General features: G+C 46.4%; 5 non-coding genes across 5 annotated transcripts; 3 read left to right on the top strand and 2 right to left on the bottom strand.

Annotated features, from left to right (window-relative positions):
- The first annotated feature begins 2,264 nt into the window (after positions 1 to 2,264).
- On the top strand, positions 2,265 to 2,347 carry trnas-uga (transfer RNA serine (anticodon UGA)). Its single transcript has one exon. It is a non-coding gene; the product is annotated as a tRNA-Ser (tRNA).
- A 5,232-nt stretch (positions 2,348 to 7,579) lies between these two features.
- On the bottom strand, positions 7,580 to 7,653 carry trnai-aau (transfer RNA isoleucine (anticodon AAU)). Its single transcript has one exon. It is a non-coding gene; the product is annotated as a tRNA-Ile (tRNA).
- Positions 7,654 to 10,864: 3,211 nt separating this feature from the next.
- Positions 10,865 to 10,946, bottom strand: trnas-cga (transfer RNA serine (anticodon CGA)). The gene has a single exon. It is a non-coding gene; the product is annotated as a tRNA-Ser (tRNA).
- Positions 10,947 to 13,782: 2,836 nt separating this feature from the next.
- trnar-ucu (transfer RNA arginine (anticodon UCU)) lies at positions 13,783 to 13,876 on the top strand. Its single transcript has 2 exons — positions 13,783 to 13,819; positions 13,841 to 13,876. It is a non-coding gene; the product is annotated as a tRNA-Arg (tRNA).
- A 2,816-nt stretch (positions 13,877 to 16,692) lies between these two features.
- Positions 16,693 to 16,763, top strand: trnag-gcc (transfer RNA glycine (anticodon GCC)). Its single transcript has one exon. It is a non-coding gene; the product is annotated as a tRNA-Gly (tRNA).
- Positions 16,764 to 27,156: the final 10,393 nt, after the last annotated feature.

Below are 27,156 nucleotides of genomic sequence, written 5' to 3'. Positions count from 1 at the left end.
GAATTTGATCGACTAAATAAGATAGACGTAACCGAATAACGGTTGGTTATCATAGAATGATAAAATGAGGGATTGAGAATACCAAGGTCAAAGAAATAGAAACAAGAAACTGTGAAGGCAGCAAGATGTAAAATAAAAAGGCTAAACTGATCTTTGGCTGCTAATATGGCTGGCGCCCACAATGTTACACCTTGCTGTTAGAAACACTGTAAGGCAGAGTGCAGAAGTTATACAGACAATAGGTGATGAGAAAACACATTACCGTGATTGCAAACGCATTACCATAATGTTTAGGTGATCGGGAACCTATTACCAGGATATTTACTTAACTGTAATCCATTCAGTAAAATGTGACTTCTTTATTTCAAACTGCCAGGCCAGGAAATCAAATTAACTGTATACGTGCACAGCTCGGGATTGGTGCAGACTGTACGATGTGTTAATGTCTTCTCAAATGCAAGTATAATAATGTAACACACTGTAGGACAAACTGCTTGCTCTGTTGGATTCGCAGACTCTTGCAGGAGTCGGTGTCGATATATCAGAGTAAGACTCCGCGGATAATAAATCGTTTGAATTCTCCAGTTGTTCGACTCAGTGTTTACTGAACCAGACTGAGGGTAAAAGAATCCGTTCTAACAAATATTTCCAGCACTTTCTGTTTTTATTATTGGTTAAAAAGTCCTAGGGAATATTTTCCTTTATTAGGCGGCAGGTGGTTAAGGCAAATGGTATCTTGGCCTTCATAGCGAGAGGGTTTGAGCACAGGAACAGGGATGTCTTGCTGCAGTTGTACAGGGCCTTGGTGAGACCACATCTTGAGTATTGTGTGCAGTTTTGGTCGCCTTATCTGAGGAAGGACATTCTTGCCATGGAAGGAGTTCTGCAAAGATTCACCAGGCAGATAGCTGGGATGGCAGGAATGATGTATGAGGGGAGATTGTGTCGATCGGGCTTATACTCACTGGGGTTTAGAAGAATGAGAGGGGATCTAATTGAAACGTATAAAATTCTGACAGGACTGGACTGACTAGATGCAGGAACGATGTTCCCGATGGTCGGTGAATCCAGAACCAGGTGTCACAGACCAAGGATAAGGGATAAGCCATTTAGGACAGAGATGAGGAGGAATTTCTTCATCCAGCGAGTGCTGAACCTGTGGAATTCTCTACCACAGAATGCAGCAGAGGCCAATACATTAAATATATTCAAGAAGGAATTGGATATATTTCTTAAGGCTAAAGGGATCAACGGTTATGGGGAGAAAGCAGGGACCGGGTACTGTATTTGGATGATCAGCCATGATCTCACTGAATGGTGGAGCAGGCTCGAGGGGCCGAACGGCCTACTCCTGCTCCTATCTTCTATGTTTCTATGTTTGTATTAGCCAAGGCATAGAATTCAAGAACAGTCTGGTTATGTTTGAACAGTATAAAACACTTGTTAGGCCACAGCTAGAGTACTGCAGACAGCTTTGGTCACCACAGTACAGGAAAGATGTTATTGCAGTAGAGAGGGTACCGAGGAGATTTACTAGGATGTTGCCAGGACTGGAAAATTTTAGCTGTAAGTAAAGATTGGATAGGGTTGGGTTGTTATCTTTGGAGCAGAGGAGGTGGAGTGGAGACATAATTGAGGTGCATAAAATTCTGAGGGGCCAAGATATAGTGGATAGGAAGGACCTATTTCCCTTAGCAGAAATGTCAATGATCAGGGGCGTAGATTTAAAGTAACTGGTAAAATGATTAAAGAGGAGTTGACAAGAACCATTTTCACACAGAGAGTGGAGCGGATCTGGAAGTCACTACCGATCACATTAATAGAAAGCACTATGGACATGTACTTGAAGTGCTGTAAGCTACAGGGCTATGGACCCAGAGCTGGAAAGTGGGATTAGGCAAAATATCTCTTTTTCATCTGGCAAAGACACGATGGGCCGAATGGCCTCCTTCTCTGGCGTAAATTTCTGTATTTCTATGATCACTGCCCTTAATCTTCAATATTCCAGGGAATACAAGCCTAGATTATGTGATCTCTGCTCATAGCCTAACCCTTGGAGCCCTGGTAACACACTCGTGAATCTGCACCACACTCCCTCCCAGGTCAATATATCCTTTCTAAGGTGCAGTGCGCAGAACTGTACACAGTGATCTAACCAGGCCGCTGTGCAGCTGTCACACAACTTCCTTCCATTTATATTGTGCAGGGAAGTTGTCTAATAGTTTGCATAGGTCATTTCACTGTTGAAAAGTTACATTTGCACAGCTGCGATGGCCGAGTGGTTAAGGCGTTGGACTTGAAATCCAATGGGGGTTTCCCCGCGCAGGTTCGAACCCTGCTCGCAGCGATTCTACTGCAAATTCTTTATTTTATTTCATCGGTTCCCTGTGGAGATCACTGGCCCCGAAACTGATTAGAATTCCCTCCACTGCACGTTATGACACTGATTAACCCAAAGCTGTTGTTCCAATTGGAAACACTAATTTGTCATCAATTAGAAATTGTGGATTTGTTTGAAACTATTTGCAAAGATCAGTGAGAAATTTACACATAAGACAGCACGTAAAAATTCCATTTAATAAAGAACCCTGCAATGTCTGGAAGGAAAAGAGTGGAAACGCGGTTTGGTTTTCTAAAGTTGAACCCGAATTAAAAAGTGTGTAAAACGACCACGACAGGACTCGAACCTGCAATCTTCTGATAGCATTCAGAATTTACACCGAAGTCAGACGCCTTATCCATTAGGCCACACGGCCACACAAATGTTGACTCAACAAATCCTAATAATGAGTGATTAAACTCCGTTACTGTGTTCATTTCATTAACAACAGAGAATACTGGAATCACTCAGCAGGTCAGGCAGCATCGAGTGAGGGAGAAACAGAGTTAACCTTTCAGGTCGAACCCTTCGTCAGAACTGGAAAAGGTTAGGGAAGAGGGATTTTTAAGCAGGGGTGGGTGGAGGCGAGGTAAGAACAAAGGAAATGTCTGTGATAGAATGGACGGCAGGAGAGATTGACTTACAAAAGGGATGATGGTGCAAGGCAAAAGGAGAGGTAATAGGACAAGTTAACGAACAAAAGATGGCTCAAGATGAGGTGTGAATGATTATGGCAGAAACATTAACAACTGTCATGTGAGGAAAAATGAGAACAAATTAAAAAAATTAAAGAAATACAGGGGCCAATTTATAGTCTGAAATTGTTGAACTCAATGTTAAGTCCAGAAGGCTGTAAAGTGCCTAATAGAAAGATGAGGCGCTGTTCCTCGAGCTTACGTAGAGCTTCATTGGAACAGTGCAACAGGCCAAGGAAGGAGAGATCAGAGAGGGAGTGGAGCAGATAATTATCGTGACAGGTGACCGGAAGCTCGGGGTTACACTTGCCGACTGTTCTGCAAAGCGGTCACCCAATCTGCATTTGGTGTCACAATGTAGATTCAGCGAATACAGTAACTAAATTGTAAGAAGTACAGGTAATCGCTGATTCACCTGGAAGGAGTGTTTGCTGCCCTGGGCGATGGGAAGGAAGGAGGTAAAAAGGGCAGGTGTTGCATCTCCTGCACTTGCATGGGATGGTGCCGGGCGAAGGAGAAGGGGTGTTGGGGTGATAGAGGAGTGGACCAGGCTGTCATGGAGAGAGCGGTCCCTTCGAAATGCTGAAAGGGAGGAGGGGAAGATGTGTTTGGTGGTGGGATCATGCTGGAGGTGGTGGAAATGGCGCAGGATGATCCGTTGAATGTGGAGGCGGGTGGGGTGAAAGGTGAGGACAAGGGGGGAACCCTATCATGTTTCTGGGAGTGAGCGGAAGGGGTGAGAGCAGTCGTGCGGGAAATGGAACAGACTCGGTCGAGTGTCATGTCAACCATGGTAGAGGGGGATCCTCAGTTGAGGAAAATGGAAGACATACCGGAAGCACTGGTATGGAAGGTGGCCTCATCAGAACAGATGCAACAGAGACAGAGAAACTGGGAGAATGGAATAGAATGGAATGGATAAATCCCCAGGGACTGATAATCTACATCCTAGTGTACTTAAGGAAGTGGCCCTAGAAATAGTAGATGCATTGCTGGTCATCTTCCAAAATTCGATAGACTCTGGAACAGTTCCCATGGATTGGAGGGTAGCTAATGTTACCCCACGATTCAAAAAAGGTGGTAGAGAGAAAACGGGGAATTATAGACCGGTAAGCCTGACATCGGTAGTGGGGGAAATGCTATGTGGATGTGGTGTATTTGGACATTCAGAAGGCTTTTGAGAAGGTCCCGCACAAGAGATTAGCGTGTAAAGTTAAGGCACATGGGATTGGGGGCAAGGTACTGACTTGGATAGATAACTGGTTGGCAGACAGGAAGCAAAGAGTTGGAATGAACGGGTCTTTTTCCGAGTGGCAGGCAGTGACTAGTGGGGTACCGCAGGGATTGGTGCTAGGACCCCAGTTATTCACAATATATATTAATGATCTAGAGGATGGAACTAGATGTAATATCTCCAAGTTTACAGATGACACAAAGCTGGGTGGGCATGTGTGCTGTGAGGAGGATGCCGAGAAACTCCAGTATGATTTGGACAGGTTGGGTGATTGGGAAGAAGCATGTCCGATGCAGTATAATGTGGATAAATGCGAGGTTGTCCACTTTGGTGGCAAAAACAGGAAGGCAGATTATTATCTGAATGTCAATAGATTGGGAGAAGGGGAAGTGCAACTAGACCTGGGTGTCCTTGTGCACCAGTCGCTGAAGGTAAGCATGCAGGTGCAGCAGGCGGTTAAGAAGGCAAATGGTATGTTGGCCTTCGTAGCGATAGGGTTCGAGTACAGGAGCAAGGATGTCTTGCTGCAGTTGTACAGGACCTTGGTGAGACCACATCTTGAGCATTGTGTGCAGTTTTGGTCGCCTTATCTGAGGAAGGGTGTTCTTGCCAAGGAGTGAGAGCAGTGAAGATTCACCAGACTGATACCTGGGATGGCAGGAATGACATATGAGGAGAGATTGGGTTGATTGGTCTGAGACTCGCTGGAGTTTAGAAGAATGAGAGGTGATCTCATTGATACTTATAAAATACTAACAGGACTAGACAGACTAGATGCAGTAAGGATGTTCCCGATGGCCGGGGATTCCAGAACCAGGGGTCACAGCCTAAGGATAAGGGGTAAGCCATTTAGGACAGAGATGAGGAGGAATTACTTCATCCAGAGAGTGGTGAGCCTGTGGAATTCTCTACCACAGAAGTCAGTGGAGGCAAATTCATTAAATATATTCAAGAAGGAGTTAGATATATTTCTTAAGGCTAAAGGGATCAAGGGATATGGGGAGAAGGCAGGGACAGGGTACTGAATTTGGATGATCAGCCATGATCTCATTGAATGGTGGAGCAGGCTCGATGGGCCGAATGCCTACTCCTGCTCCTATCTTCTATGTTTCTATGTTTCTATGAGTCCTTACAGCAAGCGTGGTGGGAGGAAGTGTGGTCCAGGTAGCTGTGGGAGTCAGTGGGCTTATAGTGGATGTTGGTCGATAGCCTATCCCCAGAAATGGAGACAGAGAAGTCGAGGAAGGGAAGGGAAGAGTCGGAGATGGACCATGTGAAGGTGAGGGAAGGGTGGAAATTGGAGGCAAAGTGAAAGAAATTATCTAGTTCAGAGCGAGAGCAGGAAACGGCACCAATACAATCATCGATGTACCGGAAAAAGAGGTGAGGAAGGGGACCTGAGTAGGACTTGAACAAAGAATGTTCCACATATCCCACAAAAAGGCAGGCATAGCTAGGGCCCATGCAGGTACCTATAGCAACATCTTTAATTTGGAGGAAGTGAATGGAATCAAAGGAGAAGTTGTACAATGTGAGAAGAAGTGCAGCCAGGCGGACAAAGGCGGTGGTGGATGGGGACTGGTGGGGCCTCTGTTCAAGGAAGAAGTGGAGCCGCTTAAGGCCGTCCTGGTGGTGGATGGAGGTGTAGAGGGAATGGACATCCAGAGTGGAAAGGAGACGTTTGGGGCCAGGAAACTGGAAACTGTTAAAATACGGAGGGTATTGGAAGAGTCGCGCATGTCGGTGGGAAGGGACAGGACAAGTCGAGAAAAAATAGAGTGAAGATAGGAAGAAATCAGTTCTGTGGAGCAAGAACAGGCTGCAACAATTGGTCAACCAGGGCAGTCCTGTTTGTGGATCTTGGGAAGGATGCAGAAGTGGGCAGTGCAGTGTTGAGGAACTGAGAGATTGGCGGCCATGGGGGGAAGATCTCCAGAGGAGATGAGGTCAGTGACAGTCTTGGAAACAATTGCTTGATGTTCAGTAGTGGGGTCATGGTCCAGGCTTAAGGTAGGAGGAGGTTTCAGTGAGTTGCCGTTCAGCCTCCGGATGGTAGAGGACGGTTCTCCAAACAACAACAGCACCACCTTTGTCAGCAGGTTTAATGACAATGTTAGGGTTGGATCGGAGAGAACGGAGTGCTGCAAGTTCAGAGGGAGATAGGTTGGAGTGGGTGAGGGGAGCAGGGAACTGGAGGTGGCCGATATCATTTCAGTCCCATTCTTTGCACTCCAAACCAACAGAGAGAGTAGACAATGGTAATGCAGTCGATGTAATTTATCTGGATTTTTAGAAGGCCTTCGATAATGTACCCCATAATAGACTGATGAACAAGGTCATAGAATCTGGAGTCAGGCGAGAAATAGTGGAATGGATTGCTGGCTGGTTTAAGGAGAGAAGGCAGATAGTCCGACTACCGGGTAGTTTATTCACAGTGGCAGAAGGTGGGTAGTGGTGTTCCACAAGTATCAGAGCTGGAGCCACTGCTGTTCGCAATTTATATTAACGATTTAGACTTAGTAATCAGAAACACAATTTATAAATTTGCAGATGACACCAAATTGGGGGGGATAGTCAATACTGAGGAGGACTGCAACAAGTTACAGGAGGACATTAATAAACTAGTAGAATGGGCATAGCATTCTTTAAAATTATGAAAGGTTTTGATAGAGTGGATACAGAGAGAATGATTCCACTTGTGGGGAAGAGCATAACTGGAGGCCATCAATATAAGATAGTCAGCAAGAAATCCAATCGGGAATTCAGCAGAAACATCTTTACCCAGAGAGTGGTGAGAATGTGGAACTCGCTACCACAGGGAGTGGTTGAAGCGAATAGTTTAGATGCATTTTAGAGGAGGCTAGGTAAGCAAATGTGGGAGAAGTGAATAGAGGGTTATGCTGATAGATTTAGATGAGGAAAGACGGGAGGAGGCTCGAGTGAAGCATAAACTGCGGCATGGACTGGTTGGACCGAACGGTCTGTTTCTGGCGGTATGTTAATAATGAGTGATTAAACCCCGGGATTGTATTTATTTCAGTTCTATTCTTTGCACTCCAAACCAATCAGCAGCTGTGAACCGTTCACTGATTGAAATACGAGAAGTCCCGATGGATCTGGAATTGTTCATTTAATGTTGGAAACCTCCGCAGGTCATAACTCAGGATTTCCAGCTTTGCTTCAAAGTATTGCAGGTCCTGTGTGAGTTTCCATCCAAACTTTTCAACAAATAACAAAATCAAGAAACTACCCTCTCTACCAAAAATCAAATGGCCCGTACGGGGATCGAACCCGCGATCTTGGCGTTATTAGCACCACGCTCTAACCAACTGAGCTAACCGGCCATCGGGTTTGGGTCATGTGTATAAGCTTATATTTTCGAGACTCTAGCTGACGATTTCCTGCATTAATCTTTCAGCCTACAACCTGCAGTTGTCAATCATACACTATCCTATCGGCAAATACTGTACATATGTCACTGTGTGCCACACATGACAACAGCCAACACAAGTGCCAGGCAATGGCCAGCTCCAACAAGCGAAAGTCTAACCACCGCCCCTTCACATTCAACAGCAAGACCATCACCGAATCAGCTACCACCATTACCAACAACAACTTGCATTTATATAGCACCATTAACGTAGTAAAACGTCCCAAGACCCTGCACAGGAGTATTTTCAGACAAAACATTTGACACCAATCCACATAAGGAGAAATTCGGGCAGGTGACCAAAAGCTTGGTCAAAGAGATAGGTTATAAGGAGCGTCTTAAAGGAGGAAAGAGAGGTGGACAGGATTAGGTAGGGAATTCCAAAGCTTAGGGCAACAGGAAGGTTGAGCGATTATAATCAGGGATGCTCAAGAGGGCAGAATTAGAGGAGCGCAGATATCTCAGGGGGTTGTGGGGTTGAAGGAGATTACAGAGATAGGGAGGGGCGAGGCCGTGGAGGGAATAGAAAAGCAAAATATTATTAAAATGGAGAGAGACTACAGAATGCTGCGGTTCAGAGGGATCTGGGTGTCCTCGTACATGAAACACAAAAAGTTAGCATGCAGTAATTAAGTAGGCAAATAGAATGTTGGCCTTTATTGCAAGGGGCATGGAGTATAAAAGCAGGGAGGTCTTGCTACAACTGTACAGGTGAGGCGACGCCTAGAGTACTGCATACATTTTTGTTCTCCTTATTTAAGGAGGGATATACTTACATTGGAGACAGTTCAGAGAAGGTTCTCTAGGTTGATTCCTGGGATGAAGGGATTGTCTTATGAGGAAAGGTTGAGCAGGTTGGGCCTATACTCATTGGAGGTTAGAAGAATGAGAGGTGATCTTATGGAAACGTATAAGATTCTGAGGGGGCTTGACAGGGTAGATGCTGAGAGGGTGTTTTCCCTCATGGGGGAATCTAGAATCAGGTGGCATAGTTTCAGAATAAGGGTTTGTCCATTTAAGACGCAGATGAGGAGGAATTTCTTCTCTCAGAGGGTTGTGAATCTTTGGAATTATCTTCCCCAGAGAGCTGTGGAGCCTGAATCATTGATTATATTCAAGGCTGAGATCGACAGATTGTTGAACTATCGGAGAGTCAAGGGTTATGGAGAACAGGCAGAAAAGTGGAGTTGAGGCCAAGATCAGATCAGCCATGACCTTATTAAATGGTGGAGCAGGTGTGAGGGGCCGAATGGCCTACTCCTGCTCCTATTTCTTATGTTCTTATGTTCTTATAAGGGTAGCCGGTGCATGGGGACACCATCACCTCCAAGTTCCCCTCCAAGTTACACACCATCCAGACGTGAAAATATATCACCATAACTTCATCGTCGCTAGGTCAATATCCTGGAAATCCCTCCCTAACAGTACTATTGGAGTACCTTCACCACATTGACTGCAGCGGGTCAAGAGGGCTTCTCACTACCACCTTCTCAAGGGCAATTAGGGATGGGCAATTAATGCTGGCCTTGCCAGCGATGCACAAGTCCTAGGAACAAATTAAATTAAATTAAAATCGTCACGACTGGATGTGGCAGGATTGCAGAGCTTTGATCTGATCCGTTGGTTGTTGGATCGCTTACCTCTGTCTACACATGCTGTTTCCATAGCTTAGCATGTGTGTAGTCCTGTGTTGTAGCTTCATGAGGTTGGCAGCTCATTTTCAGTACGCCTGGTGCTGCTCCTGAAATGCTCTTCTACACTCCTCATTGAACCAGGGTTGGTCCCCTGTCTTGATGCTAATGGTAGGGTGAGGGATATGCCGGTCCATAAGGTTACAGATTGTGGTGGAATACAATTCCAAAACTGAGGCCCCCTCTGCCCTCTCGGGTGGACATAAACGATCCCATGGCACTATTGGAAGAAGAGCAGGGGGTGGTGAGGTTTACCCCGGTGTCCTGTAGCCAATATTTATCCTCAAATCACCATCACTAAAACAGGTGATCCTCGATTATCACATTGTGGGAGCTTGCTGTGCACAAATTGGCTGCTGCTGTTTTTCCTACATTACAACAGTGACTACAACTACAACTACAACTACATTGCCTGTAAAGCGCTTTGAGACATCCTCAGGTGAAAGGCGCTGTAGAAATCAGAGTCTTTCTTTTACAGCCTTCGAAGTCACAGAATCACAGAAACCCCACAGTGCAGATAGAGGCCATTTCGGCCCATCGAGCCTGCACCGACACATATCCCACCCGATCCCCGTAACCCCTGCACCAACACATATCCCACCCTATCCCCGTAACCCCATGTATTTAATCCCCCTAACACTAAGGGTTAATTTATCATAGCCAATCAACCTAACCCGCACATCTTTGGACTGTGGGAGGAAACCGGAGCACTGACAACTGACAAAAACCAAAAATCAACATAAATTGAATTTAACAGACAAAGGAGTTAAGGCAGGCCGGTTAGCTCAGTAGGTTAGAGCGTGGTGCTAATAACACCAAGGTTGCGGGTTCGATCCCCGTACGGGCCATTTACTTTTTGATGCTGTGGGTAGTTTCTTAATTTTGCTGTTTGCTGAAAAGATTGGAGCTGTAATACTTTGAAGCAAAGCTACAAAACCTTAGTTCTGCAGAGAGCTCAAGGAACTGGAAGGTTGACCTTGTGTCTATCTGTCCACAGATGGCGCTGATCTACAAATTGTTCTAACTGGTCGCGTGGCCTAATGGGTAAGGCGTCAGACTTCGGTATTAATTTCTGAGGTTATCAGAATATTGCAGGTTCGAGTCCAGCCACGGTCTTTTTACACACTTTTTAATTCGTGTTCAGTTTTATAAAACCAAACCGTGTTCCCACTTAGTAGCTGAAGGTGATTCCCTACCAAACACTGCAGGGCTCTTTATTAATTAGTATTTTTGATGCTGCTTTGTGTGTGTATTGCTCACTAGTTCCCAACAAATCCACAATATCTAATTGATGCCGATAAATTATTAGTGTTTCAATTGGAACTTTGGGTTAATCAGTGTAATAAAGTGCAGTGGAGGGAATTCTGATCAATTTCGGGGCCAGTTCTCGACACAGGGAGCCGATGAAATAAAATAAAGAATTTGCATCAAAGTCGCTGCGAGCAGGGTTCGAACCTGCGCAGGGAAACCCCATTGGATTTCGAGTCCAACGCCTTAACCACTCGGCCATCGCAGCTGCACATTAACCATGCGAAAATGCTTCCTACTGTGAGTGAGTCAGGAACTAGCTCAGAGAAGACAGGTCATAAATACTCACCGATAAATCCAGCAGGGAATTCAGGATTACCTTCTTTGGCCAAAGAGCGCTGAGAATGCAGTAGTTGAGGCGAATACTACAGATGCATTTGAGAGGAAGGGAGAAAGGAATAGAAGGATATGCTGATAGGGTTTTTTAAATTCGTTTATGGGATGTGGGTGCTCTGGCAAGGCCAGCATTAAATGCCCATCCTTAATTGCCCCTTGAGAAGGTGGTGGTGAGCCGCCTTCTTGAACCGCTGCAGTCCGTGTGGTGAAGGTACTCCCACAGTGCTGTTAGGGAGGGAGTTCCAGGATTTTGACCCAGCGACGATGAAGGATCGGCAATATACTTCTAAGTCAGAATGGTGTGTGACTTGGAGGGGAACTTGGAGGTGGGGGTGTTCCCATGCTCCTGCTGCGCTTGTCCTTCTAGGTGGAAGAGATTGCGTGTTTGGCAGGTGCTGCTGAAGAAGCCTTGGTGAGTTGCTGCAGTGCATCTTGTAGATGGTACGCACTGCAGCCACGGTGCGCCGGTGGTGGAGGGAGTGAATGGTTAAGGTGGTGGATGGGGTGCCAATCAAGTGGGCTGCATTGTCCTAGATGGTGTCGAACTTCTTGAGTGTTGTTGGAGCTGCACTCATCCAGGCAAGTGGAGAGTATTCCATCACACTCCTTACTTGTGCCTTGTAGATGGTAGAAAGGCTTTGGGGAGTCAGGAGGTGAGACACCCGACGCAGAATGCCTAGCCTCTGACCTTCTCTTGTTGTCACAGTATTTATGTTCAATGGTAACCCCCAGGATGTTGGTGGTCAGCTCCTTTGTTCATGTTGGACCAAGGTTTTAATGAAGTCGGGAGCCGAGTGCTCTTGGCAGAACCCAAGCCGGGCATCAATGAGCAGGTTATTGGTCAGTAAGTGCCACTTTACAGCACTGTGGAAGAAACCTTCCATCACTTTGCTGATGATTGAGAGTAGAGAGTAGACTGATGGGGTGGTAAATGGCTGGATTGGATTTGTCCTGCTTTTTGTGGGCAGGACATACCTGGGCAGTCTTCCACATTGTTGGATAGATGCCAGTGTTGTAGCTGTACTAGAACAGCTTGGCTGGAGCACAAGTCTTCAGAATGATAGCCGGGGTGTTGTCAGGGCCCAGAGCCATTGCTGTATCCAGTGTGCTCAGCCTTTTCTTGATATCACGTGGAGTGAATCGAATTGGCTGAAGACTGGCTTCTGTGATGGTGGGGACCTCAGTAGGAGGCTGATATGGATCAGGCCAGGTGGTCCGTCCAGCTTCATTTTTATTATTTTGTTTCATAGCGGTTTGTTACAACTGAGTGTCTTGCGAGGCCATTTCAGAGGGCAATTAAGAATCAACCACATTGCTATGGGACTGGAGTGACACAAAGGCCAGACCAGGTAAGGACGGCAGATTTCTTTCCCTGAAAGACATTAGTGAACCAGATGGGTTTTTACGACAATCCAATAGTTTTTTGGTTACCATTACTGATTCTAGTTTTATTTGGGGGGTGAGGAGAAATAGAGAAGGAGGAGCCTCGTGTGGAGACCAGTTCGTGCAAATGGACTGTTTCTGTGGGGCAGACTCTATAATATTATGTAACACCCGTTTTAATCAGACACAGAATGATCCGGGACTGACAGCACATCCCTTTTAAACAGACACAGAATGACCAGGGACCTACAGCACATCCCTTTTAAACAGACACAGAATGATCCGGGACTGACAGCACATCCCTTTTAAACAGACACAGAATGATCCGGGACTGACAGCACATCCCTTTTAAACAGACACAGAATGACCAGGGACTTACAGCACATCCCTTTTAAACAGACACAGAATGATCCGGGACTGACAGCACATCCCTTTTAAACAGACCCAGAATGACCAGGGACTGACAGCACATCCCTTTTAAACAGACCCAGAATGACCAGGGACTGACAGCACATCCCTTTTAAACAGATACAGAATGACCAGGGACTGACAGCACATCCCTTTTAAACAGACACGGAATGATCCGGGACTGACAGCACATCCCTTTTAAACAGACTCAGAATGACCCGGGACTGACAGCAAATCCCTTTTAAACAGACACAGAGTGATCATGGACTGACAGTACATCCCTTTTAAACAGACACAGAATACTCCGGGACTGACAGCACATCCCTTTTAAACAGACTCAGAATGACCCGGGACTGACAGCACATCCCTTTTAAACAGACACAGAGTGATCCTGGACTGACAGCACATCCCTTTTAAACAGTCACAGGATAATCCGGGACTGAAAGCATGTCCCTTTTAAACAGACACAGAATGACCCGGGACTGACAGCACATCCCTTTTAAACAGACACAGAATAATCCGGGACTGACAGCACATCCCTTTTAAACAGACACAGGATAATCCGGGACTGAAAGCATGTCCCTTTTAAACAGACACAGAATGACCCGGGACTGACAGCACATCCCTTTTAAACAGACACAGAATAATCCGGGACTGACAGCATGTCCCTTTTAAACAGACACAGAATAAACCGGGACTGACAGCATGTCCCTTTTAAACAGACACAGAATGATCCGGGACTGACAGCATGTCCCTATTAAACAGACACAGAATGATCCGGGACTGAAAGTAGACCCCTTTTAAACAGTCATGGAATGCTGCCTGACCTGCAGAGTGTTTCCAGCATTTCATCTGTTTATATTTCAGATTTCCAGCATCAACACTATTTTGCTTTTGTAATAGAATTTTACGTAATTGGCTCTGTGGCGCAATGGATAGCGCATTGGACTTCTAGTTGGTATAGCAGATTAAGGCATTCAAAGGTTGTGGGTTCGAGTCCCACCAGAGTCGGATTTTGGGTCAGGGTTCGGTGGTTCCTCCACTGACGGTACATTTTGCAGTAAATCGGTAATTCAGAGAAGGGAAACTACCGCCCCGACACTTTCCCTCTGAGTACTCTCAACCCCTGAGTCAGTTACACAGGAGCAGGAGGAGGCCATTCAGTCCCATGGCCGTTTTACATAGGAACAGGAGGAGACCATTCAGTCCCATGACCCTTTTACACAGGAACAGGAGGAGGCCATTCAGCCCCTTTAGCCTGTTATACAGGAACAGGAGGAGGCCATTCAGCCCCTCGAGCCTGTTACACAGGGACAAGAGGAGGCCTTTAACGCCTCGAGCCTGTTGCATTGGACAGGAGGAAGCCGTTCAGCGATACAAGATCTGTACAAGAACAGTAGAACTCCATTCAGCCCCTCGAACCTGTTACATAGGATGAAGAGGAGGCAAATCAGACCCATGATCCAGTTATAAAGGAACAGGAGAAGGCAATTCAGACCAACGAGTCTGTTATAAAGGAACAGGAGGAGGCAATTCAGACCCACGAGTCTGTTTCACAGGAATAGCAGGAGGCCATTCAGCCCCTCAAACCTGCCAAACATGAACAGGAGGAGGACATTCAGTCCCTCAAGCCTGCTACACTGGAACAGGGGGAGGCAATTCAGACGCATGAGTCTGTTATACGGGAACAGGAGGAGGCCATTCAGCCCCTCAAGCCTGTTATACATGAACAGGAGGAGGCCATTCAGCCCCTCGAGCCTGTTATACATGCACAGGAGGATGCCATTCAGCCCCTCGAGCCTGTTACACAGTAACAGGAGGAGGCCATTCAGCCCCTCAAGCCTGTTACACAGGAACAAGAGGAGACAATTCAGACACAAGAGCCTGTTGTACAGGAACAGGAGGAGGCTATTCAGCCTGTCGAGCGTGTTATACAGGAAAAGGAGGAAGCCATTCAGCCCCTCAAGCCTGTTAGACAGGAACAGGAGGAGGCCATTCAGCCCCTCGAGCCGGTTACACAGGAATAGGAGGAGGCCATTCAGCCCCTCAAGGCCGTTATACATGAACAGGAGGAGGCCATTCAGCCCCTCGAGCCTGTTATACATGCACAGGAGGATGCCATTCAGCCCCTTGAGCCTGTTACACAGGAACAGGAGGAGGCCATTCAGCCCCTTGAGTCTGTTATACAGGAACAGGAGGAGGCCATTCAGCCCTTCGAGTCTGTTATAAAGGAACAGGAGGAGGCCAATCAGCTCCTCGGGTATGTTACACATAAACAGGAAGAGGCCAATCAGCCCATCGAGCCTATCATACAGGAACAGGAGGAGGCCATTCAGCCCCTCGAGCCTGTTATGCAGGAACAGGAGGAGGCTATTCAGCCTGTTAAGCCTGTTATGCAGGAAAAGGAGGAAGCCATTCAGCCCCTCAAGCCTGTTACACAGGAACAGGAGGAGGCCATTCAGCCCCTTGAGTCTGTTACACATAAATAGGAAGAGGCCATTCAGCCCATCGAGCCTATCATACAGGAACAGGAGGAGGCCATTCAGCCCCTCGAGCCTGTTATGCAGGAACAGGAGGAGGCTTTTCAGCCTGTTAAGCCTGTTATGCTGGAAAAGGAGGAAGCCATTCAGCCCCTCAAGCCTGTTACACAGGAACAGGAGGAGGCCATTCAGCCCCTCGAGTCTGTTACACATAAATAGGAAGAGGCCATTCAGCCCCACAAGCCTGTTATACAGGAACTGGAGGAGGCCAATCAGCCCCTCGAGTCTGTATCACTGGAACAGGAGGAGGCCATTCAGCCCCTCGAGCCTGTTATGCAGGAACAGGAGGAGGCCATTCAGCCCCTCGAGCCTGTTATGCAGGAACAGGAGGAGGCTATTCAGCCTGTTAAGCCTGTTATGCAGGAAAAGGAGGAAGCCATTCAGCCCCTCAAGCCTGTTACACAGGAATATCATGGGCAAGGAAACCTCCTGCTGATTACCACCTACCACCCTCCCTCAGCTGATGAATCAGTACTCCTGCATGTTGAACACCACTTGGAAGAAGCACTGAAGGCAGCAAGGGCACAGAATGTACTCTGGGTGGGGGGCCTCAATGCCCATCACCAAGAGTGACTCGGTAGCAGCACTACTGACCGAGTTGTTCGAGTCCTGAAGGATATGGCTGCCAGTCTGGGCCTGCGGCAGGTGGTGAGGGAACCAACACGAGGGGAAAACCTACTTGACCTCCTCCTGACCAATCTACCTGTCACAGATGCAAAACAGTTCAAAAAGTATTCATTGGCTGTAAAGCACTTTAGGATGTCCTGAGGTCGTGAAAGCCCTGTAGAAATGCAAGTCCTTCTTTTACAGCCTTCAAAGACAAAGTGACTTGGCGGGCAAAGACCAGAAACAGGGACGGTACTATAGATGAACCTTACAGATGGGCCGGTTAGCTCAGTTGCTTAGAGCGTGGTGCTAATAACGCCAAGGTCGCGGGTTCGATCCCCGTACGGGCCATTTTTTTTTCGAGGGTAGGTTAGTTTCTTAATTTTGTAATTTTTGAGCAGTTTAAAAGTTTAAAAAGTTTGGAAGGAAACTCACACGGGACCTACAAAGCTGCAAAATCTTAGTTCTACCGAGAGCTCATGGACCTGAAAGGTTAACCCTGTGTTTTTCTGTCCACAGATGTTCCCTGACCTGTGGAGTGTTTCCAACATTTAATGAACAATTTCAGATCCAGCATCTGCTGCATTTCGCTTTTTATTTTACCGCAGTGTCCTCGCTTCTATTAACAAAAGTCAAAAATAAATTGTAGCTACTGGAAAATGGGTTTTATTTTCACTGTCAGCATTGGTGGTTCAGGGGTAGAATTCTCGCCTGCCACGCGGGAGACCCGGGTTCGATTCCCGGCCAATGCAGGTTAAAATTTTTAACAATTTATTTCAGAGCAAACACATCACATGAAACATTAATAATAAATTCGCTGTTCCTGTGTAACTGGATCAAGGGAATGAATGGCCTCCACCTGTTCCTGTGTAACAGGCTTGAGGGGCTGAATGTCCTCCTGTTCCTTTGTAACAGGCTCGAGGGGCTGAATGGCCTCCTGTTCCAGTGCAACAGGCTTGAGGTGCTGAATGGCCTCCTCCTGTTCCTGTGCAACATGCTCGAGGGGCTGAATGGCCTCCTCCTGTTCCTGTGTAACATGCTCGAGGGGCTGAATGGCCTCCTCCTGTGTAACAGGCTCGAGGGGCTGAATGGCCTCCTGTTCCAGTGTAACGGGCTCGAGGGACTGAATGGCCTCCTCCTGTTCCAGTTTGACAGGCTCAAAGGGCTGAATGGCCTCCTCCTGTTCCTGTTTGACAGGCTCGATGGGCTGAATGGCCTGTTCCTGTTCGACAGGCTCGAGGGGCTGAATGGCCTCCTCCTGTTCCGGTTTGACAGGCTCGAGGGGCTGAATGGCCTCCCCCTGTTCCTGTTCGACAGGCTCAAGGGGCTGAATGGTCTCCTCCTGTCCCGGTTTGACAGGCTCGAGGGGCTGAATGGCCTCCTCCTGTTCCGGTTTGACAGGCTCGAGGGGCTGAATGGACTCCTCCTGTTCCGGTTTGACAGGCTAGAGGGACTGAATGGCCTCCTCCTGTTCCGGTTTGACAGGCTCGAGGGGCTGAATGGCCTCCTCCTGTTCCTGTTCGACAGGCTCAAGGGGCTGAATGGCCTCCTCCTGTTCCGGTTTGACAGGCTCGAGGGGCTGAATGGCCTCCTCCTGTTCCTGTTCGACAGGCTCAAGGGGCTGAATGGCCTCCTCCTGTTCCTATTGAACCATGTTTCAGGCACTAATGTGGCTGATGTTCCGATTGTGCCCTCTGCTGTCCCGGCGCAGAAAGAAACACAGTGCCCGTGTATAAAACCCAAAGTCCTTGTACTTTCTTTCTTTCTTTGAATCTTTCTTTCATTTCTTCCTTTTCTGTGCCATATGCTCCTTATTCTATTGTTGCTTAGTGATATATGTGTTCATATCTGCCGGTTTCAGCATGTTCATTGCTTCTGCTGCTTTGAATTGTGTCGAAAAAGTGAACTGAATTTCTCCACCTGTGTGAAGCATCCTCGTGTTCGAAGCTGTTTTGGTTTCAATCAAACAAACGCACAGATTACTCGAACTCGCTGAGACTTTCCTGGCCAGTATTTGTTTCTTGCTTCCTTGCATTTGGAAAGGCCCAGGCTTCATCCCCGGCCTGTGCTGAGGGAGCTGACCTGAGCCTGGGCAGCGGTTACAATTGGTGTCTGTGGCCCTGTGTTAGGGAGAGGGTGAATGAGCCTGGCTTCTTGTCCACTCGCCCTGCTGGCTGTGGGCAATGGCTGAGCAGAGGACCAGTTGTGATGGGTTTCAGCAGGAGGGGAGAGGTGGAGAAGGGAAGTTGTAAAGATAAAGAAAGGGGCTCCCAGCTGTTACAGCTGCTGCTGCCCACAGTAGGCAGTTTGGACAGTGGGTTACCACAGCCCATGACACACACGAGCCAATCCAGCCTCCTCGTGGACTGCCTTCACTTACACTTCTCCTTTTTAAGATGAAACTGTCATTTCATTCATGTGATGTCTAAACCACATCCCCTCTGATTGTCATTTCAAAACCATTGCACTTACAGTCTCAGCTCAACATCGGCAAACCCCAGCAGCAAGCAGGTGAGATTTACAATCTCTTAATGATCAATGATATTTCACTGGAACGTGTCAAATCAGTGCTATGTTGTTAAAGTCAACACAGGATGTCAAGGTCTTAGAGAGGGTGCAGAGGAGATTTACCAGAATGTTACCAGGGATGAGGGAATTCTATTATGTGGAGAGACTGGAGAAGCTGGGATTGTTCTCCTTAGAGCAGAGAGGGTTAAGAGGAGATTTGATAGAGATTTTCAAAATTATGAATAGTTTTGATAGCATAAATAAGAAGAAAGTGTTTCCACTGGCAGACGGTTCGTTAACCAGAGGACACAGATTTATGGTGATTGGCAAAAGAACCAGAGGTGACATGAGGAAACATTTTTTTTAAGCAGCAAGTTGTTGTGATCTGGAATGCGCTGCCTGAAAGGGTGGTGGAAGCAGATTCAATAGTAACTTTCAAAAGGAAGTTGAATAAATACTTGAAGGAAAAACATTACAGGGCTATGGGGAAAGGGCTGGTGAATGAAATTAATTGCAGAGCTCTTTCAAAGTGCTGGCGCAGGGCTATGGGGAGAGAGTGGGGCACTGGGATTTATTTGGGATTGGTACAGGTCTATGGGGTGTGAGTGGGGCAGTGTGATTAGTTTGGGATTGATTCAGGGCTATGGGGTGAGAGAGGGGCAGTGGGATTAGTTTGTGATTGATACAGTTCTATGGGGTGTGAGCGGGGCAGTGGGATTAGTTTGGGATTGATTCAGGGCTATGGGGTGAGAGCGGGGCAGTGGGATTAGTTTGTGATTGATACAGGTCTATGGGGTGTGTGTGGGGCAGTGGGATTAGTTTGGGGATTGATACAGGGCTATGGGGAGATAGCGGGTCAGTGGGATTAGTTTGGGATTGTTACAGGGCTTTGGGGGGAGAGCGGGGCAGTGGGATTAGTTTGGGATTGATACAGGTCTATGGGGTGTGAGCGGGGCAATGGGATTAGTTTGGGGATTGATACAGGGCTATGGGGAGATAGCGGGTCAGTGGGATTAGTTTGGGATTGTTACAGGGCTTTGGGGAGAGAGCGGGACAGTGGGATTAGTTTGGGATTGTTACAGGGCTTTGGGGAGAGAGTGGGGCAGTGGGATTAGTTTCCGATTGATACAGGTCTCTGGGGAGATAGTGGGTCAGTGGGTTTAGTTTAGTATTGCTGTGGCAAAGACCCAGAATTAACACAGTGGGCCGAATGGTCTCCTCTGCTCTGTAAATATCTATTGTTGGAGAGTCCTCGGCAGCTTTTAACACACCATTTGGTGTACATTTCCTCTCCATATTCTTCTCTAAATGTTCACTGACGGTCCCTTCACAGCTACCCAGGCTCCCTGTTTTTCGTGTTAGCAGCAAATGTCGATACGTCTGCCTCCTGTACCCAAGTCCAGATTGTTGAAATGGCAAGAAGGGCAACGGTCGCAGCAGTGATGCAGGGGGGCCAACTCTTTACATCGTCCAGTCAAAAAAACACCCAATAACTACCGCACTCTGCTTCTGCCTTTTAACCAGCTTCCTGGTTTCTAGAACGGTTTCTAGTTGAGTATTAATTTTATCCCATATAAGGACATAGAAACATGGAAGATAGGAGCAGGAGTAGGCCATTCGGCCCCTCGAGCCTGCTCCGCCATTCAATGCGATCATGGCTGATCATCCAAATTCAGTACCCAGTCCCTGTTTTCTCCCCATACCCCTTGATCCCTTTAGCCTTAAGAAATATATCCAACTCCTTCTTGAATATATTTAATGAACTGGCCTCTACTGCCTTCTGTGGTACAGAATTCCACAGGTTCAGCACTCTCTGGGTGAAGAAATTCCTCCTCATCTCAGTCCTAAATGGCTTACCCCTTATCCTTAGACTGTGACCCCTGGTTCTGGACTCCCCGGCCATCGAGAACATCCTTCCTGCATCTGGTCTGTCCAGTCCTTTCAGAATTTTATAAGTTTCAATGAGATCCCCTCTCATTCTTCTAAACTCCAGCGAGTATAAGCCCAATCGACCCAATCTCTCCTCATACGTCATTCCTGCCATCCCAGGTATCAGCCTGGTGAACCTTCGCTGAACTCCTTCCACGGCAAGAACATCCTTCCTCAGATAAGGCGACCAAAACTGCACACAATACTCACGAAGTGGTCTCAACAAGGCCGTGTACAACTGCAGCAAGACATCCTTGTTCCTGTACTCAAACCCTCTCGCTACAAAGGCCAACATACCATTTGCCTTCTTAACTGCCTGCTGCACCTGCATGCTTACCTTCAGCGACTGCTGTACAAGGACACCCAGGTCTCATTGCACTTCCCCTTCTCCCAATCTATTGCTATTCAGATAATAATCTGCCTTTCTGTTTTTGACACCAAAGTGGATAACCTCGCATTTATCCACGTTATATTGCATCTGCCATGCTTTTGCCCAATCACCCAACCTGTCCAAATCATACTGGAGTTTCTCGGCATCCTCCTCACAGCACACACGCCCACCCAGCTTTGTGTCATCTGCAAACTTGGAGATATTACATCTAGTTCCCTTGTCTAGATCATTATTCTTTATTGTGAATAGCTGGGGTCCAAGGACCGATCCATGCGGTGCCCCACTAGTCTCTGCCTGCCACTCGGAAAAAGACCCATTTATTCCAACTCTTTGTCAACTGTCTGCCAACCAGTTCTCTATCCAAGTCAATACCTTGCCCCCAATCCCATGTGCCTTAACTTTACACGCTAATCTCTTATGCGGGACCTTATCGAAAGCCTTTTGAAAGTCCAAATACACCACATCCACTGGTACTCCATTATCTATTTTACCAGTTACATCCTCAAAAAATTCCAGTAGATTAGTCAAGCACGATTTACCTTTTGTAAATCCATGTTGACTTTGTCCGATCCTGTCACTGTTTTCCAAGTGCTCTGCTATTACATCTTTTATAATGGACTCCAGCATTTTCCCCACTACTGATGTCAGGTTTACCGGTCTGTAATTCCCATTTTTCTCTCTACCACCTGTTTTGAATAGTGGGGTAACATTAGCTACCCTCCAATCTATGGGTACTGTTCCAGATTCCATTGAATGTTGGAAGATGATCAGCAATGCATCTACTATGTCTAGGGCCACTTCCTTAAGTACCCAAGGATGTAAATTATCAGCCCCTGGGGATTTATCGGCCTTCAATCCCGTCAATTTCCCTAACACCATTTCCCGACAAATACTGATTTCTTTCAGTTCCTCCCTTTCATCAGACCCTATAAGACCATAAGAACATAAGAAATAGGAGCAGGAGTAGGCCAATTGGCCCCTCGAGCCTGCTCCACCATTCAATAACATCATGGCTGAACTGATCCTAGCCGCCAATCTACTATCACAGAACCATCTCCTGAATCTAACAGAATTAGACACACGAAATCGGAGCAGGATCAGGCTACACAGCCCCTGGGCCCGCTCCGCTACCCACAGGGCCATGTCCGATCCGAACCTAGACTCATGTCCAAATTCCTGCCCGCTCCCCGTAACCCTTAATTCCCTTTACTTCCAGGAAACTGTCTATTTCTGTTTTAAATTTATGTAATGATGTAGCTTCTACAGCTTTTTGGGGCAGCATATTCCATGGACCTACCACCCTCTGAATGAAGTAGTTCCTCCTCATCTCAGTTTTGAAAGAGCAGCCCCTTATTCTAAGACTATGCCCCCTAGTTCTAGTTTCACCCATCATCGGGAACATCCTCCCCGCATTCACCCGATCAAACCCATTCACAATCTTATATGTTTCAGTAAGATCGCCTCTCATTCTTCTGAACTCCAATGAGTAGAGTCCCAATCTACTCATCCTCTCCTCATATATCCATCCCCTCATCCCCGGGATTAACAGAGTGAACCTTCTTTGTACTGACTCGAGAGCAAGTATGTCTTTTCTTAAGTATGGACACCAAAATTGTATGCAGTATTCCAGGTGCGGTCTCACCAATACCTTGTACAACTGAAGCAATACCTCCCTATTTTTATATTCTATCCCCCTAGCAATGAAAGCCAACATTCCATTGGCCTTCTTAATCACTTGCTGCACCTGCATACTAACCTTTTGAGTTCCATGCACCAGGACCCCCAGATCCCTTTGTACTTCAGTACTTTCCAGTTTCTTGCCATTAAGATAATAACTTGCTCTCCGATTTTTCCTGCCAAAGTGCATAACCTCACACTTTCCAGTATTGTATTCCATCTGCCAAATCTCTGCCCACTTACTTAGCCTGTCTATGTCCCTTTGCAGGTTTTTTATGTCCTCCTCACTCACTACTTTCCCTCCCATCTTAGTATCATCTGCAAACTTTGATATGTTACACTCGGTCCCCTCCTCCAAATCGTTAATATAGATTGTAAAGAGTTGGGGACCCAGCACTGACCCCTGCGGAACACCACTAGTTACTGATTGCCAGTCTGAGAATGAACCATTTATCCCAACTCTCTGCCTTCTGTTAGATAGCCAATCCTCTATCCATGCCAGAATATTACCCCCAATCCCGTGATTTTTTATGTTAAGCAATAATCTTTTGTGTGGCACCTTGTCAAATGCCTTTTGGAAGTCTAAATACACTACGTCCACTGGTTCCCCTTTATCCACCCTATATGTTACTTCCTCAAAGAACTCCAGCAAATTTGTCAAACATGACTTCCCCTTCATAAAACCATGCTGACTTTGTCCTATTAAATTATGATTATCCAAATGTCCTGTTACTGTCTCCTTAATAATGGACTCCAAAATTTTACCTACCACAAACTTTAGGCTAACCGGTCTATAGTTTCCAGCCTTCTGTCTACTGCTCTTTTTAAATAAGGGTGTTACATTAGCAGTTTTCCAGTCTGCCGGGACCTTTGCTGAGTCCAGGGAGTTTTGGAAAATTATTACCAATGCATCCACAATCCCTACCGCCACTTCCCTCAAGACCCTAGGATGTAAGCCATCAGGTCCAGGTGATTTATCCGGCTTGAGTCCCAATATTTTACCGAGTACCACTTCCTTAGTGATTTTGATCGTGTTTCGCTCCTCCCCACCTATAGCCCCCTGTTTGTCCAGTGTTGGGATATTCTTAGTGTCCTCTACTGTAAAGACTGATACAAAATATTCATTCAGTGTTTTTGCCATCTCCATATTTCCCACCATTAATTTCCCGGTCTCATCCTCTAAGGGACCAACATTTACTTTAGCCACCCTTTTTCTTTTTATATAACTATAAAAACTCTTACTATCTGTTTTTATATTTTTTGCTAATTTACTTTCATAACATATCTTCCCTTTCTTAATCAATCTTTTTGTTATTTTTTGCTGTCTTTTAAAGTTTTCCCAATCCTCTATCCTCCCACTAGATTTGGCTACCTTATATGCCCTTGTTTTTAGTCGAACACTATCCTTAATTTCTTTACTTAGCCACGGAATGTCTGTATTTTCTTTTACACCCTTTTCTTCTCAGTGGAATATATTTTTTTTGGAAGTTGTAAAATAACTCCTTAAATGTACACCACTGATCATGTATCGTCTTACCCTTTAATCTATTTTCCCAATCCACTCTACTCAATTCCGCTCTCATACCTTCATAGTCTCCTTTATTCAAGCTTAGCACGCTTGTTTGAGATCCAACCTTCTCACCCTCTAATTGAATATGGAATTCAACCATGTTATGGTCACTCATTCCAAGGGGATCCTTTACTAGGACATTTTTAATTAATCCTGTCTCGTTACACAGGACCAGATCTAAGGTTGCTTGCCCCCTGGTCGGTTCAGTTACATACTGCTCAAGAAACCCATCCCTAATACACTCAATGAACTCATCCTCAAGGCAGCCCTGCCCAATTTGATTTGTCCAATTAATATGATAGTTAAAATCCCCCATAATTATTGATGTTCCCTTATTACAAGCCTCAACTATTTCCTGATTGATACTCCGTCCAACAAAGTTGCAACTGTTCGGAGGCCTATAGACTACGCCCACTAGTGTTTTTTTCCCCTTATTATTCCTTACCTCCACCCAAACTGTTTCATTATCCTGATCTTTTGACCCAATATCATTTCTCTGTATTACAGTGGTTCCTTCCTTTATTAACATAGCCACCCCACCTCCCCTTCCTTCCTGCCTGTCCTTCCTGATCGTTAAATAACCTGGTATGTTTAATTCCCAGGCATTGTCACCCTGCAGCCATGTTTCTGTAATGGCCACAAGATCATACCCATATGTAGTTATTTGTGCCATTAACTCATCTATTTTGTTACGAATGCTACGTGCATTCAGATAGAGAACTTTCAAATATGTTTTGTGACACTTAGTTCCTGCTTTTGCCTTTTTTATTACTTTACCTTTTACTCCATACCTTCTGCCCCTTCCTGACACGCTCTGGTTTTAATTTCCCCACTGCTACCTAAGTCTATGACCTTCTCTGTTGTCATTTTTATTATTTGCTCTCTAGGAACCTCCCCCCCACTAGTTAGTTTAAAGCTCTCTCTACAGCTCTAGTTATATGATCCGCCATGACTCTAGTCCCAGCACTGGCCAAGTGAAGCCCTTTCCAACGGAACAGCTCCCTCCTGCCCCAGTACTGGTGCCAGTGTCCCAGGAAGCAAAACCCATTTCTCCCACACCAGTCTTTGAGCCACGCATTTAACTCTCTAATTTTATTTGTCCTAGCCAAATTCGCTCGTGGCTCAGGTAATAATCCAGAGATTATTACCCTTGAGGTTCTGTTTTTTAATTTGACCCCTAGCTGCTCATACTCCTTTAACAGAACCGGCTTCCTAGTCCTATCTTCGTCGTTTGTACCAACATGGACCACGACAACTGGATCCACCCCCTCCCACTGCAAGTTTCTTTCCAGCCCAGAGGAGATGTCCTTATCCCTGGCACCGGGTAGGCAACACAGCCTTCGGGACTCTCGCTCTCGGCTGCAGATAACTCTATCTATCCCCCTAATAATACTATCCCCTACCCTACAACATTTCTATTTACTCCCCCCTCTTGAATGGCCCCCCGTTTCACGGTGCTGTGGCCAGGTTGCTCATCCTCCCTGCAGTCCCTGCTCCCATCAGCCATGGCTCAGTGGGAAGCACCCTTGCCCTGAGTAACTCTCGCTCTCCCCACTCCAGTGACTTGAGCACAAAAATCCAGGCTGACACTCCAATGCAGCACACAGAGGCGCCGTCTTTCAGATGAGATGTTAAACCGAGGCCGTGTCTGTCCTCTCAGGTGGGTGTTAAAGATCCTATGGCACTATTTCGAAGAAGAGCAGGAGAGTTCTCCCCTGAGTCCTGGGCCAATACTTATCCCTTAATCAACACAACTAAAACAGATTATCTGGTCATTATCACACTGCTGTTTGTGGGAGCTTGCTGTGCGTAAATTGCCTACCACATTTCCTACATTACAACAATGACTACACTTCATTGGTGCTAAAGCGTTGGGACGTCCTGAGGTCATGAAAGGCGCTGTAGAAATGCAATACTTTCTTTTTTCTTTCTCTGGGAGCTCACCCACCACCAATGTTAGGCCGACTGGTCTGTAGTTATCTGATTTATCCCTTTCACTCTGATTGAAGAGAGTTGTTATATTGGCAACAGCAGGCATGTGGTTCAACTTCCATATCCAAGGCTTACATAGAATTTTACAGCACAGACACAGGCCATTCGGCTCGACCGGTCCACGCCAGCGTTTATGCTCCACACGAGCCTCCTCCCACCCTACTTCATCTCGCACTATCACCACATCCTTCCATTCCTTTCTCCCTCAGGTCCTTATCTAGCTTCCCCTCAAATGACATTCGCCTCTATCACTCCTTGTGGTAGCATCTTCCACATTTTCACCACTCTCTGGGTAAAGAAATTGCTCCTGAATTCCCTACTGGATGAATTAGTGACTAACTCATATATATGGCCCACAGTTTTGGTCTCCCCCCACAACTAGAAATATCTTCTCTCTGTCTACCCTATCGAACCCCTTCATAATTTTAAAGACCTCTATCAGGTCATCTCTCAGTCTCTTTTCTAAAGAGCCCCAGCCTGTTTAATCTTTCCTGATAGTTGAAACCTCTCAGTTCTGGTACAAACCTTTTGTGCAGCTTCTCCAGTGCCTCTATATCCGTTTTGTAATATGGGGACCAGTGCACAGGATGTTTGGAACATTGTCCTCAAAGCCTCTGTTATCTCCTCTCTGTCTTCCCTCAGTATTCGAGAACACAGTCATCAGGGTCTGGGGCCTTTGGCACTTCAATACAAAGAGGAAGCAGATCTTAATGAGAAAGTAGCCGTGGCATGGGAGAGCCGCAGGTGATGATGGAATGGGCGAGGTATGCAAGAGCGTGAGGTGTTCAGAGGAGTAAGGGGTCCTCAGGGGGCTGGTAATATCTGGACAGAAAGGAGCCTTCCGCATATCACAAATATTAAACATGGGAATGGCTTTTCAGAGTAGTGGAGAACAGAGTATCCATGGCAGCAGGTTAACTGATTTGCTTAATTTCTACTAAACTGACAATGTAAACCATCTCTGACTTTACAGGCTGTTCTGGCAGCGACAGAGAAAAAACATCTCACACCCACGGAATTTTTCTTGAGTGAGGTCCTGCAAAACATCTGAACCCTCGGACGGAAGAAGGAGGCTGTG

The sequence above is a fragment of the Somniosus microcephalus genome, unplaced genomic scaffold (assembly GCF_052327205.1).
Source record: "Somniosus microcephalus isolate GS21.2 unplaced genomic scaffold, FLI_Smic_1.0 unresolved_chr8, whole genome shotgun sequence".
NCBI classification, from domain to species: domain Eukaryota; kingdom Metazoa; phylum Chordata; class Chondrichthyes; order Squaliformes; family Somniosidae; genus Somniosus; species Somniosus microcephalus.
The sequence above is the reverse complement of the archived record's forward strand: the minus strand, read 5'-3'. Positions and strand labels throughout refer to the sequence as shown.